Source organism: Chelonia mydas, chromosome 7, assembly GCF_015237465.2.
Source record: "Chelonia mydas isolate rCheMyd1 chromosome 7, rCheMyd1.pri.v2, whole genome shotgun sequence".
Taxonomy (NCBI): domain Eukaryota; kingdom Metazoa; phylum Chordata; order Testudines; family Cheloniidae; genus Chelonia; species Chelonia mydas.
Genome location: NC_057853.1, coordinates 46,817,858 through 46,831,879, shown reverse-complemented (window position 1 = coordinate 46,831,879; position 14,022 = coordinate 46,817,858). Strand labels below are relative to the sequence as shown.

Genomic DNA, 14,022 nt, shown 5'->3' with positions numbered 1-14,022 from the left:
CAATCCTTGGGGGGGCCATTTAGGGATCTGAGGCAAAAATTGGAGATTGGTCCTGCTTTGAGCAGGGGGTTAGACTAGATGACCTCCTGAGGTCCCTTCCAACCCTGATATTTTATCTGTCCTTCGAATAGCTCACACAGACAGGACCATATGAATCCACGGCATACAGCAGGGCATTGTGGATGACTGATATTGGAATATGGCTTATACACCCCGAGTGGCTTTTGAATCACATCTTCCTCTCCTTCCTACTAAGGGACAGCACAATGGCCACAGAATCGTAGGACTGGAAGGGACCTTGAGGGGTCCTCTAGTCCCATGTCCTGCACTCATGGCAGGACTGAGATGGCCAGTATCACTGTGAGGCTGAGCCAGTCATCTCTATGGGCTCACTTCGTAGAACCTAGCACAACTTTGGGCCCAATCCTGCTCCCATATTAGTCAATGGCAAAACTCCCACTGACTTCATCAGAAGCAGGAGCAGGCTGTTGGGGCTATATTCTATTCTGTCCTGCCTCAGGAAGACTCCCTCCAAGTAAAGAAATGAGTAAGGACTTTAGGATTTAGCGCTTGGAGAGCATGATCACATCCTACAGACCGCACAGGGTAACGACAGCAGTTGTGTCGCAGAAACACAGCACAGGGACTAGAAGTTATTGGGATGCTGTAGGTGGGGTCTAGTTCTGATCTCACACTGGCACTGCTCCATTGACTCCAGGGGAATTAGTGCTGATCTACATCACCGTATGCGAGATCAGAATCAGTCCCTGTATATTTAGTCTAGGAAGCCTGTAGCCAGTAATTTTAGCAATTTTAGCAAAATTCCTTTGTTTTGGGGTGCAGAGGTGAAATATGGCTCACGTAGCTTGGAGCCCTCACACTAGTTACTGACATCCAAAGTGGGGTTTGGAGGTACCAATCTCTGTTTCTGTTCCTCTGCAAGTTCACTCCAATTAGCTAATCCTTTCCTATGGGTCGACAGGCCTCCTTGGGATCTTGGCCCCTCTGCCTGTGAGGGCCCTTCTGCTAATCATACACCCTAGAGACATTTTAGCAACTCATCTAGATGTTCCCAGTAATTCCTGCTGAGTTGCATTGATCTGGGGATATCTCATATTCCCCAGCTGTCAGTTTTATTCAGTCAGTCAGCATGGAGGGCCCGTGGGCACATGAAATCTCTTTGAAGATTTAATTGGCTCACAAAGGACCAAGTTCTGTTGTCGTTTACCTTGAAGACAACTGGGAGCCACTCTAATGACTCCGAGGGACTACTGCTGGTACAAATGAGTCCAGAGTTTGGTCCAAAGCTGGTAGCTCTGTCCACGCTCCATCCCCTAAGGTATGCTGGATTCTGATGCAAACACAGATGTGCATTGCTTTGAAGCTGTGCTGCACCTGCAGGGCCCAATTTGCCACTTGCACAGGCTCATGTAACTCCACTGAGGTGACTTTACAACCACTTCTGCCAACAATAAATTTGGCCTCTATGATCTTTGAACGGGAATACAAAATGGAATTGCTTCCCTAGACGCCAGCTTTAAGATATGAGACAAACAAGCAACCCACTAAATAACGAACCCGTCATATCAGTTAACAGGTGGAAGAAGGCTGAAGGGAGCAGGCATGCCTGCAAAGTATCATCTGGTCTGTTCATGATCAAATCTTTCCGTTGATATAAGCATTTATAATTGATAGTACATATTCAGGTGGTTCTTCATGCCCCAGAACCATTGGGTACACAGTAATAGTAATAAATAGGAGAGGATTTTGCTTTGGTGCGCAAGGTTTCCTTTAACAGCTCTGAGTTGGACACTGATACTTGAGTGGGCAAACACAGCAGCTGTTACCTACTCAGCTATAATTCCTACATCGCTTAAAGCATTGGCAGCTTTTATCAGAATTAGGGGGTAGCTGACAGGGGAGCACTGATGATGGGACATAAAGTATTTCAATTATACAGCCAACGATTTAAAATCTAGCTGGTGTCAGGAGTGGCTGGAAGATCTTATCTCATGGCCTATGGCAAATTAGCTGTTGGTTTCAGTCTGGTTCCTTCTGGACAGGTGTCCCTGTTCAAAAAAATCCCATCTTAAGTGGTCTCTATGGTTGGCTGTCTCAGCTAATAAGCCAAAGGCTGGATGGATGCAGAGAATGAACTACCCTCTCAGCTCTACAGGTAATCCCTCCAGGTTGGAGTCTGCCATGCTGTGCTAGTACAGCGAATAATTAACACTGGAACATATGTTCCTAGGGATGTTGCAGGATTTATTGCACCAACACCAAAAATGCCCTCTCCTTTTTTTAAAAAAAGCCTCTTAAACTGAGGGAAGGAAGGCTAGTTTATTCCCTTCATGTGATCTTTACTTTTCACCAGGATACACGACAGAAGGGGCTTTAGTTTAACATCTTGTCTGAAGGATGGATGACTCTTGGATGGGTTCTGGTTTGTAAGCCACTGTTGTTTTACTTATTGCCTCTGGACCTTCTTCATGCTCACTGAGCAATCAGTATGCCAGAGATAGCTGCATGCACTGGTTCTAAACCTTTCATTCAGTGAACACCAGAAGTAATCTGGCCTTCTCTTTGTGATGGCCACTGGAGCTTTGGCCGCAATGCAGCTCTTCTAAATATTTAAGTGATGACTCTGGGTTTAGAGGAAGTGGCAGAGATTCATTCTGAAAGACGTTGAGGTGCTTACAACTGCTTTCCAGGACTGACCCCTAGATCCACGTACTGATAATGTCTGAGCTGACTTTTTCAATCTGCTCCAAGGCTGCCAGCTTTAGCACCTCTGCCATTTCTTCAGCTTGTTGAATGCTCCTCCCAAACCCCTTTCCTATTTAGGGCAGAATTTCCTTCCACAAGTCCACAGAGCAGCCAACCCAAAGTTACCTACTCGTCTGGCCCATCTTCTTCCATCGACCAACTCCTGAGGTCCTTACCCACCGAAACTCGCACTGACATCAGTGAGGGCTTCGTCCAAGGATGGGCTCCAGGCTCTGCCCCCATTGGCTAGTTTTGGGTTTTAAGGGGATCTTGGAGCACTAGTGGCCATTTTCCCATTGCTTATTGCCAAACCTGTGGCACACTGGATTTTCAATGTGCTAATTTATAGCCATTCATGTTCTCTTGTAGCTGTTCCAGCTCCATCTAATCCTGTGAATCCTGCATCCTGGCTAAAGTGGTGTTTCCCCCAGCTTCCCAAACAATTTGGATTGCAAGCCAGCAAAGGCCCAAGAAGCAAATGTTGTCTGACCCTGATATTAACATCATACTGCTCTCTGAGGCTCTCTGCAATCCACGGTGGCGTGCTGGGCTCCATTTATGGAAGAGATGAATATTTTTCTTGGAACTCTACATTTTTTCCCCATTAAAAGCCAACTGCTTTCATTCAGTAGTATCTGCGCAAGGACAGGGAGTTCTGGTTTCAGGCACCATGAAAACCTGTGGGAAGCACTGGCAAAGGCTGATCTCTTTATCTATCACTGGGCTATCTACAGATATCTATTTCCCACATAGTGCGGTGATGAATCCACCCCAAGTCCTCCCTGAAGCTGATCGCATTGACAGTTAGTCTGAACTGCCACCTGACCCACCCCAGTGCTGTGGGTAGAAGATATTGGATTAATGCATAACTGGTGTGGCTGCAAACATGCCTGCCTTTCCTGTAGCTTTCTGCCTACGAGTTCCTTTGTACTGCCTCCAGCAACATGGTGCTAAATACGTTACCAGTGACAGGCGGGAACTGTTGTCATGATCTGCCCTGGCATTTAAAAAAAAAAAAACAAAAAAAAACCAAAACCAATTTCCTCCCTTTGCCTCCCTGACTGCGCTGGGGAAACATTTGAGTGACCCATCAACAGGGTTTTTCATCTCTGAAAGAAGAGGTTTTATCTGATCTTGCCTTGCCTATTATTTTTCTTATCATGGCATCTTGCTTTACTTCTATCAAGTCAAGCCTGGCTCACATGAGACCTGCGTGATTCCACCTTAATTCTGATTTCAGCAACCCCTCCTGCCTTGCCAGCTGCCCATGGGGAGACAGTGGGCTTCTGCCACACCAACCACCTGAGGGGAAAGCCTATAGACTCTTGCCACACCAACCACAGGGAAGCCAAAGGGATCCTGCCACGCCAACCACCCAGAGGGAAAGCTCCTGGTCACTCAGATCTCGCTATGCCATGCCCATGACATTGCCAAGTCTTTTCTTTTTTAGAAAGGAGGGGGCCTCCATTTGCTTTGAAGAGCAAAGGATGAAGACTTTTTTTTGTGAATGATTTTCTTGTTCTACTTTCAGCCAGAATGGTTCGACAGCAAGGTTGGTGCTGTAACACAGAAGTTCTCAGTGCGCCCTCAGAGCGTAATGAAAGCTGACATTATATCAAACACAATAAAGATTCTCCGTTGATGAAGATCATTCCTGAACACACAAACCTATTAAACCGAAAAGAAAAAAAAATATCAATTCTACACAGTCACCAGCCAAAAGTAAATGTGATTTGTTATCTAAAAAGGGGTTATAAACACAGCTTCAATGCACTTTCGGCACGGTAATGAAAACTAGGTTTGAAATGGCAAGATGACTGCAAATTAGAACATTTGATTTTATTTTCTAACTTTTTAGGTAAACCTTTCACAAGGGCAAGTGCAAGGTTAAAGAGACAATCTTTCTGTTCTCAGTCGATAAGTGGGCTCCATAATTAAAGGGAAAGAAAAATGAAATGGGGGGTGATGAGCTTGCGTTTGCTCTTCTGAAGAGGCTTTGAACACAAAGTCCTGCTGATGCAGCTCTGCAAAATAACCAACTGATAGATATGCACACATGTACCTGCACACAGTTTTGCAGTGTGAACTGCAGATACAACTCAGAAATGAGCAGAGACTTCAGTGCTCTGTGCAAAATACAAAGCTCTGTGGCTATTGCTGTACCCACCATGCCCTCAAATACACACTTGGATCCCTCTGGAGGGGCACTGTTGGGTGAGCAGCCACCCCGTGCTGTATTAGTGCACACTGACCAGGGAACTTGTCGGGCCAGCAGAACTACACAGCATGTCCAAATACACGGCAGAGTGCTGCACCATCCATGAGAGCCCGCAGCACAGACCTCTGCCAATCACATGCCAAGACTGCAGCATTTTTTGCTAGGAGCGAGCATCATTCCGCACGCAGCATATGGGGCTCTTTTCTTGCTGGTGTACAGTTCGCCCCTCATGGTCGGGAGCTCATAACAGGGGAGTATGGAAGCTTTTGTGATTAGTAAAATCACAGAAATGTAGAGCCAGAAGGGACCACGAGACCAAGTCAATCTGGACCGTTCCTGCCAGGTGTTTGTCCAACCTGTTCTTAAAATCCCCCAGTGATGGGGATTCCTCAGCCCTCCCAGGTAACTTGTTCCAGTGCTTGATTATAGGGCTTGTCTACGTGTACAGAGCTATGGCACTGGTGCAGCTGCACCACTGTAGCTTTAGCGAAGATGCTACCATGCCAACGGGAGAGCTTCTTCCATCAGCGTGGTTAATCCATCTCTCCGAGAGGCGGTAGCTATGGCGATGGGAGAAGCTCTCCTGCTGACGTGGCACACCCTCCATGCGGGTGAGGTTGGTAATGTAGACCTGGCCATAGTTAGAAAGTTCTCTCTCATATCTCGTTGCAATCTCCCTTGTTGCAAACTAATCTGATTTTTTCTTGTCCTACCCTCAGTGGACATGGAGGCCAATTGATCACTGTCCTATGTACATTGTTACCTTCATTTCCCTGGGCTTCTACCAAGCTTTGCCTCAAACCCCCAAGCTCCATGCAGGGTCTGTGCTGCCTCAAATCGACAGGCGAGAGGAGTGGTAGCGCTGGATGCACAATTCATCATACATTCAAACACAAGGTACATTTGCTGCATTCCATCCCATGGGAAAACAGGAGGGGTCTGTACTAGCTTGGGCGCTCTCAGATCCTCCATCGCTACGGACGGCCAAGCTGTCTGCACTGTGTTAGAGCCCTGGAAAGAGGTGCCTGTGAGATCGGAATAATGCTCCTCACATGTTCAAATGCATTAGCTCCTTATCCACATACATTAATTAACCCCTTGTGCAAGGCACGACTCACTGGTGCGGCACCTCCCACTGGTCATCCTTGGAATTAGCTCTCCAGCCTCTGGAGCGCCCTCTGCAGGCCAGTGTCCCACTTACCTCAGGCCCCCATATCCCTCCCAAATCCTGGTACCCCTTCCCTCAGGGTTCTGCCCTCTGCAGTACCCCCACAGTCTCTGGGTCTCCCCTCCCTGGGGAACCCCCAACCCTCTATCCACTCCTTGCCTCAGTGGCTACTGCCAGTTATCATCTAGCCCCCACTCTCTGGGGCAGACTGCAGTGTAATGGCCACTCATCATCAGCAAGGGGGGTTTGGACCTGCTGCCTTTGCCTACCCCTGGGCTGCCCCTCTGCAAACCCAGTACCTTTCCCGGCCTTTAGTAAGGCCTGCAGCCTGGGGGTTTTCCAGCCTGAAGCTCCCCAGCTCCTTTGGCCTTTCCCCAGCCCTGCTCCGCTCTAGGTATCCTGCTCAGCAGCCAGGCCCGTCTCTCTCCACAGCTAGAGAGAGACTGGCTCATAGCCTTTTATAGGGCCAGCTGTGGCCTGATTGGGGCGTGGTCCTAGCCGTGGCTGCCTTCCTCATCAGCCTAGCTTTTGGTTTCCCCAGGGCAGCCCTCCCCCTCCCCGCCCCCGGGGTTGTTTTAACCCCATCAGGGCCGGAGCGGGTGACCACCCTGCTACACTCCTATAAAAGGTTTTCAAGCTCCCAGTTGTGGTGGAAGAGAGATTGTGGCATCAAAGGCAAACCTGCACATGCGAGCATTAAAAACGCAGAGGGGGTGGGTCTGAGCGTGTTCAAACAGACCAATGAAAGGAAGATGGGCAAGGGAATCACAGGGTGCCAGCCAGTGGCCTCTGACCGACGGGGACACACAAGTGATGGCTCAAGGTACAAGCAAGCTCTGCCCAAGCTGTAGACTAGACCGGATCTCTCTCTAGCTGTGCCCTGCTTCCCTGGATAATAGCTGCATTGCCCACTGGAAATTTACTGGATAGTTACTGCTTCAAGCACCGGCAATGCTCCACTCCATGCCTTCTCTCCCTTGGGGGTAGAGCTGGCATGGGGAGGGAAGATGTCCAGTGGCAGCCGGGCTCCATTTCCTATTATATCAGTTTTAAATCGGATACCTTTCCATTTCTTCGAGTATCCCCTTCTCATGCCATGAGACAGGGTCACTGGGAGTAACTGATCCCCCTTCACTGGATCATTCATTATTCTGAATGATCAGCGCTCACTTATAATTATTCAATTATCAACTCAATGTACAACCTGAAATTTGCTTTCAGCAAACATTTCAGCATTGCTGCTTAGAAACTGATTGTCGCGAGCATTCATGCCAGTAAATCTTGAGACGCCAACCTCTGTAGAAACTGACCATCGAAAGGGTCACGGACATGGGAGACATTTCTTTCTGATTTTCTATGAACATTAACAGAGTATAAATGGATAAGCACTGGACTACGACTCAGGAGATCAGGTTTCAATTCCCAGCTATGCCACAGATTCCCTGGATAACCTCAGGTATGTCATTTCATCACTTTGTGTCTCAGGCCTTGATCTTGCAAAGACTAAAGCACATGCTTAACTTTATGCACCGTGAGCAGCCCCATGGGAGTAAATAGAATTACTCACAGTGCATAAAGTAAAGCACGTGTGCCAAGGTTTGCAAGATTGGGGTCTTGCATTCTCATCTACAAAATGGAGATCATCTTCCCTCCATTTTTCCCGCCTCCGTCTGTCTGGTCTGTTAAGCCTGTCGGCTCTTTGGGCCACGGACTGTCTCTCAATAAGTGTTGGGACACTGTCCAGCCAGAAGTCCTCAAGCAATTAATACAAATAATGCAATGTTGCCTCCTTGTTGTACAGCCCAGCCATCACACAGCATGGCTACGCAGTACAGCTCCAAAGGCCTGGTGCAGAGAACAGGTTTCACTGACTTTGAAGCCACTTATATTGGGTTCTTTTCTTTTCCCTCCATTCACCTCTCTTTTGTTTGCAAGACCCAGTTAGAAGCTGAAAAACAAAATCTCTCTTATTTATTCTGTCCTTCCCCATTTGGCAAATGGTGATCCTATTCCCCCTGAGAGTCTTTTCTAATAGAGCTTGAAATTATCTGGGCTTTTTTGTTTGCTTCCTTGTTTTACGTGCCAGTGTTATTGATGGGAGTTAGCGCCATGGGGTTTGGTGGTTTGCTGGTGATCCCCCTGCTGGCCCTGCAATAGCACAGCTCCCAACATCAAGCGGGGTTCTCTGGCCTGCTAAATTCATGCAACGCCAGCTGATCTGAAAAATTGTCCTGCGAGAATCCCCCCTGCAGCTTCTGGTTAAATCATGTGGTATTGCTTTTGTTCCCTGATTGGATGATGACTGGAGTTAATTGACACAGGATTTAACTGTGTCAATTAACTTTTGTTCCCTGATTGGATGATGACTGGAGTTAATTGCTAAACTTTTTTGGGGGACCCACGACGTAATCTGAAACTGAGGCCTCCCAACCTTCCAAAACAAGTTGCCACTGAGGGGAGATGGGGAGGGAGGATTTAGAGAGTGAGCCCACCCCGCACTCACCCTGCAGCGGTGGCTCCTCTCCCAAGGGGAAGGGCCTGGTGGGCGCCTGGGGACGTAGCACTGCTCAGGTTTGATCCAGCTGCCCTGAGGGGTGGCCGGGCCAAACCTGAGTAGTGCTACCTCCCCAGGCACCAGGTTGCAACACCATTCGGTATGTTCAGAGCTGGAGAGGGGGAGGGTGGTGGGCGGGAAGGGCAATGAAGATACATGTCGAAGAACAGAAAAACTTAAAGGGAAGGCCTTGTTCTGGACCAGAGCGATCCCTCAGACTGGGCCCGAAACAGAGCGGAGAGAGAGTCAGACAAGGCTGATGTCACAAGGTGCCTCTCCATGCCAGGCCTCAGCATTATCTATGCACTCAGATCAACCCCATCACCATACTATCTGGGCACCTTGTGATCTGTAAGGTATTTAACTTCCCAACTTGGCTATGCGGCAGGGTAGGGCTGTTATCTCCATTGTACAGATGGGAAACTGAGGCACACACAGGCCCAGTGACTTGGCCAAGGTCACACAGGAAATCTGTGGAAGAGACGGGAACTGAAATGGGGGGACGAACCAGTTCCACCCTCTTTGAAAATCCATCCTCCACGTTCACTCAGCCCTAGCTGGCTCACTCTGTGCCCTCCACCCCTTACCCTAACTGGGGTCTGCGGGAGCGGGTAAGATAGGGACGTGGCCCCATGCAGGGCGTAAATTCAGCTGGAGCCATCTGAAGCAGAGCCCTGGTAAATATTTTCAACCCCCTGGAGTTTTCACAGTAAGCTGGGGGGGAGGGGGGGGCGCGGAGGGGCTCCCAGAAATACTCTATGCGAATTTAAGCCTTGGCCCAGGGATTCTTCTCAGCTGGGTGGGCGCCGTGCAACATGGAGCTCAGGGGGCGCTGCCCTCTGATGCTTGTTGCATAGCTGGGACAAAGCCCACCCCAACGCACACAAGGAAGACAAAGCTGGGAGTTTGGCAGTAATTACCTTCTGCAAAAATAAAGCCCCTCCTTAGCCAGCTTGGACTCTAGCTTGGCTGTCAGGAGGCATCAGGGCTGTTTGCTAATCAGCATGCCAGATGAGGCAGGAGGCTGGGGCAAGCTACAGGCAGCTGCTGGATAACACAGAGCTGTGCTCCTTTATGATATTTCTGAGCAGACCCCACCCCGCCTCGCCTCTTTTCTTTCTTCTCCCCTATCTCCCCAACCCAGCCAGCCCCCAATGCGTCCAGTAAGCTGGGAGTGCTGTGAAATCACTGGACAGAAGAATTGTGCTCAGGCAGAGCCTTGTGTGGGGAGAATGCAGAGGGTAGAGGTCGGGGTTGGTGGGGAGAGGAATGGGAAGGGGAATAATGAGGAACTAACCCAATTAGAATCTGCATTACCCTTTGTGTTGTAAAGAAAGGGAAGGGAAAGAGAGGGAGAGAGAGAGAGATACACACACACACACACAGAGGGAGAGAGATAAAGAGAGGGTGCGTGGTGCTGAAAAGGGGAGTAGCTCAGCTGAGGTAGGCAAAGAGGAAGCAGAGGGCTGGGCTCTTGAATGACTGAGCACCAAAAAGCACGGGAGCTAGGGTCTCTCAGAATCAGTCCTCAGAGAGGAAGCATTTTAGAACTGATCACATTGTCAGACACTGACGTGGCAAGGCCAAGGAGTCCCTTGTCCTAATGGCTTCCCCGAGGATGTCCACATTATGGCCCACCCTACGTCATGCTTGCTGAAGGAAATGTGATCTGCTCTGGTGGCCCTCAACACCCTCCCGCTATTGCTATCCAATTCCACTGGGTGCAGGAGTAGCAAACAGCTCTCTATGTGGTGAATGGCAGCACTGGGAGAGGTAGGCATCCGAGCCAGCCCCTGAACCAAGGAGACAGGATTCGGTTCCTGTTTCTAGCCACTCCAAGATCCCCAGAGCATCTGAGGGTACATGTACACTGCAGCAGGGGACGAGCTTCCCAGCCTGGGTTGATAGACCTGTGCCAGCGAGGTTCGCTAGCACCCTAAAAATAGAGGTGTAGCTGGAGGTTGGTGGGCCTTGACGGCTCAAGCCCCAGCCCAAACCGCAACGTGAAAGCAATGTCTAAACAGCAATTTTAGCACATTAGTGCTAGTATGTCCGTGGACCCTTACTCACCAGTGGGTGAGCGCAGAGTGGAGATACCAGGGGAGCAGGAAAGCAGCATTCCTCTTGGCCTGTCACAACTCTAACAGTTCTACCATGCTCTCGCAGGACAGCATGGTCCCCACTGATCCAGCTATTGTATTAGGCACTAAACAGAGGTCCTGGCCAGAAGTATTATGAGATCCCAGGCACCTTGTTGTCCTGACCAGTTTGGTTCATTATATTCTGCTAGCCTAAACTCTCCCTGCAGTCACAGCCTGACAGGGTATTTGCTTTACTTTCTGGGGTGACTCTTGCGCAGTGCTGCTGCGTGCTCTTAAACATAGGTGCTGGAACTAGGGGTGCTGCTTGACGTGGTTTCCATCATATACAGGGTTTACAATTTGGTTCAATGGCTCTCTGCAGCCCCACTATACAATTTGTTCCGGCACCTCTGCTCTTAAATAGCTGCCGCATTCCACCCCAGATGTGGCTGTAATTCAGTTGTTGGAGGAACGATTGCAGCTTACATGGAGTCTATGGTTTGTAAATGTTGAAAAGCGTGTGAGTCACCCATCAGGGCATGAAGCTTATATGGAAATGTAAAATATTATAAGCAGAGTTGCCTAAGAATCCACACATGGTCCAATTCTGTTCTCAGTTATATTTGCTGGAAATCTGGAATAACTCCCCTGGTTTGGGCAGAGCTATTCTGGATTTTTGATGGCTGTAACTGAGAAGAGAAGTTGGCTAGCTTTCTTTGGCATGGGTGGTGGTTTAACTGCATTAATGTAAACCTGGTTGAAAAATGGGGTGGGAACATGACATTTTTAAAAATTGTTTCCATTTTGCAGTGTACTGAAATAAAACAATTTTTCATTTTTTAGAATTTTTTCAGCAAATTGGTTTCTCAAAGAATTTCAAATATTTGGTCCCCCGGTCTTTCTGCTTTTGAGCAATGAGGGCAATAAAATTAATAATGCCTGGGGCTTTTTCTCCATTTCTCCAGCTTCCATGTGTCTTTTTGCCACTTTGGAATTTTTCCAAGGTTAAGGAAGTTTTGAAAAGTTATAGAGTACGAAAAGGAAAGGGAAAAGGGAAAGGAAGGAAAAGATAAGAAGGAGAAGGAGGAGAAGAAGAAAAAAGCTGGGAAAAAGAACCCTAGTCATTATTCAATCTAATGCGTTAATTGGCAAAAATGGAAAAAAGTGTAAGGGAAACACTCCCTTTCCCCCAAAGTCAACAGTTTGAAAAGGTTTTGTTTTTCCAAAACCAGAAATGAACATTTTTTGTTTCATTTCAAAATTTCCTGTAGAAAAACATCATTGAAAACTGACATGAAAAAGTCATTACCGAGAAACCAAACAAAAAGCAGGTTTAAAACAAACAAGAGGGAGTACTTCTTCAAACGCACAGTTGAGGGAACATCCCTTCTGATGCTCCACAGCTCCCCATGTGCATCTATGTAGCTGGAGATGTTTTGTCCTCTCCCTGGACTGATCCCTCAAACTTGCCTGGAGGATGGCCAACATCAGGACCAACATGGGTTAGTGCACAAGGAGGTATGGGGAGAAGGTCCTCCCCAAGGGGGGGCTTTAAGCGATACAGAGCATGTGAATTTCACCTACAGTATATGTAAATCACCAGGTGTACATTACCATATAAAATCAGCCCAATACAATTCAGCCAATATACCATGTCAGATACGCCAGGGAAATACACTGGTCATAAAATACTGGCCTGTGTGCCTGTTACACTGAAGTACATTTTTGAAGTACAAGGCAAGTATAATTGCCTTGCTAGAGTGGCAGGTACAAAACAGCAACACAAACACATGGTTGAATTCTGCTGTCAGAGCAAAGGGGTGTGTGACTTATGTTAGAAAGGACGATTCTATCCACTCTGGAACTGTTTTGGGCATAGGGCACCCAGGAGAGAGACTTATTTCTCTGCAGAAATGTGTTAGGAGAGGAGAGATTGAGTAGGATGCAGAGAAAGAAAGGAGCTTTTTTCATTGTACCAATGAAAACTGTAGTGGGAAAGAAGCACTGGGAGAAAAACAACAGTAATAAACATTTTACGAAGCAGAAAATGGCTTATATAGAAGTTAACTTTTAAAGGCAATTTATATAATCCTGCCAAATGCACATAAATGTGGGAATGGCCCTCTCGGCAGCCACTAAATGTCCCTTTCAGGGACACATAGCCAGGACAGCCAGCTCAGGACACCCGAGCAAACCTACACAACATCATAAAAATGCTAATGACCTGAGCGTCGTTCCTGAGCCGAGAGGAGAGGGAGAACGTGATTGCTGAGCGCAGAGGAGAACAGCTGGTTTTCAGCAAGGTGGTGGTGGTGCTGCTGCATTGAAATCAGTGGAAAGGCTGCCTTGGACTGCAACGGGCCCTGGATCTGGCCCCTACGCTCCCACTCATTTCCTTGATAACTTAGGGTAACCTGGCCTGTTTGATACTGGCAACCTAGTATAACTAACTAGATGAAGCTGGGACTCATGGCCCACAAAGCATTGGCAAAATGCTAGGGATTTGCAGGGAATTAGAAGAGCGCAGTTTGCCTCTTCAGGCAGGTCTACACTGCAAGTGAAGGTGCGATTGCAGAGGCAGGCATAACCATGGCTAGCGACACTAGCATGGGCAACAACAGCACAGAAGATGTGGCAGCATGGACTGGCAACCTCCGTACAAGCCTGCTGGGGACCCTGGGCACACACTTGGGTTGCTAGCTCCTGCTGCCAGGTTCCCAGCGCTAGCTGCTAGATTAAAGCTAGCATAAGGATGCCTACCCATGCTACAACCCCACTTTTTACACTGTAAGTGACATACCCATGAGCATCTGCAGCCAACCAGCTCTTCACTAATACTACTGATAAATACATGGGTGCTGCAAACTCAATAGCTTAGGATTTGCCGTATGGGATCAAACCACTAACTAATAAAGCCCAGTCTCCAGTCTCTGATGTTTCAGAGAAGGGTAAAATGATTAGAGCTGGTTGGGAAGTTTTTGACAAAAGAGGAGGGACTTGAACTGGGATCTCCTGCTTCTCAGGTGAGTGCCCTGAGGCTCTACAGTCTCCTGCACTCTCTCACTGACCCAATGAATATTTAATTATTTATACAAAGCAGAACAGTTCCAACAGGAGAGATTGAAGAGCCCCAACCCCAGAATAGCCCATAGCCTGGCGTCGGTCTAGGGCACTCACCTGGGATAAGAGACCTGCAAGGGAGTGGCCTAGTCACCTGGCTATCCGGGGCTGGGTG

At 48.2% G+C, this 14,022-nt stretch overlaps 1 protein-coding gene and 1 long non-coding RNA gene across 5 annotated transcripts in view; both read right to left on the bottom strand.

Annotated features, from left to right (window-relative positions):
* The window catches only part of CACNA2D2 (calcium voltage-gated channel auxiliary subunit alpha2delta 2), a 587,546-nt gene that overhangs the window by 214,822 nt on the left and 358,702 nt on the right, over positions 1-14,022 (bottom strand). The window lies entirely within an intron of this gene.
* Positions 103-6,595, bottom strand: LOC122466493. The gene is made up of 3 exons (XR_006292062.1): positions 6,452-6,595; positions 5,748-5,995; positions 103-4,434 (listed from the first exon to the last, which is right to left on the bottom strand). It is a non-coding gene; the product is annotated as an uncharacterized LOC122466493 (long non-coding RNA).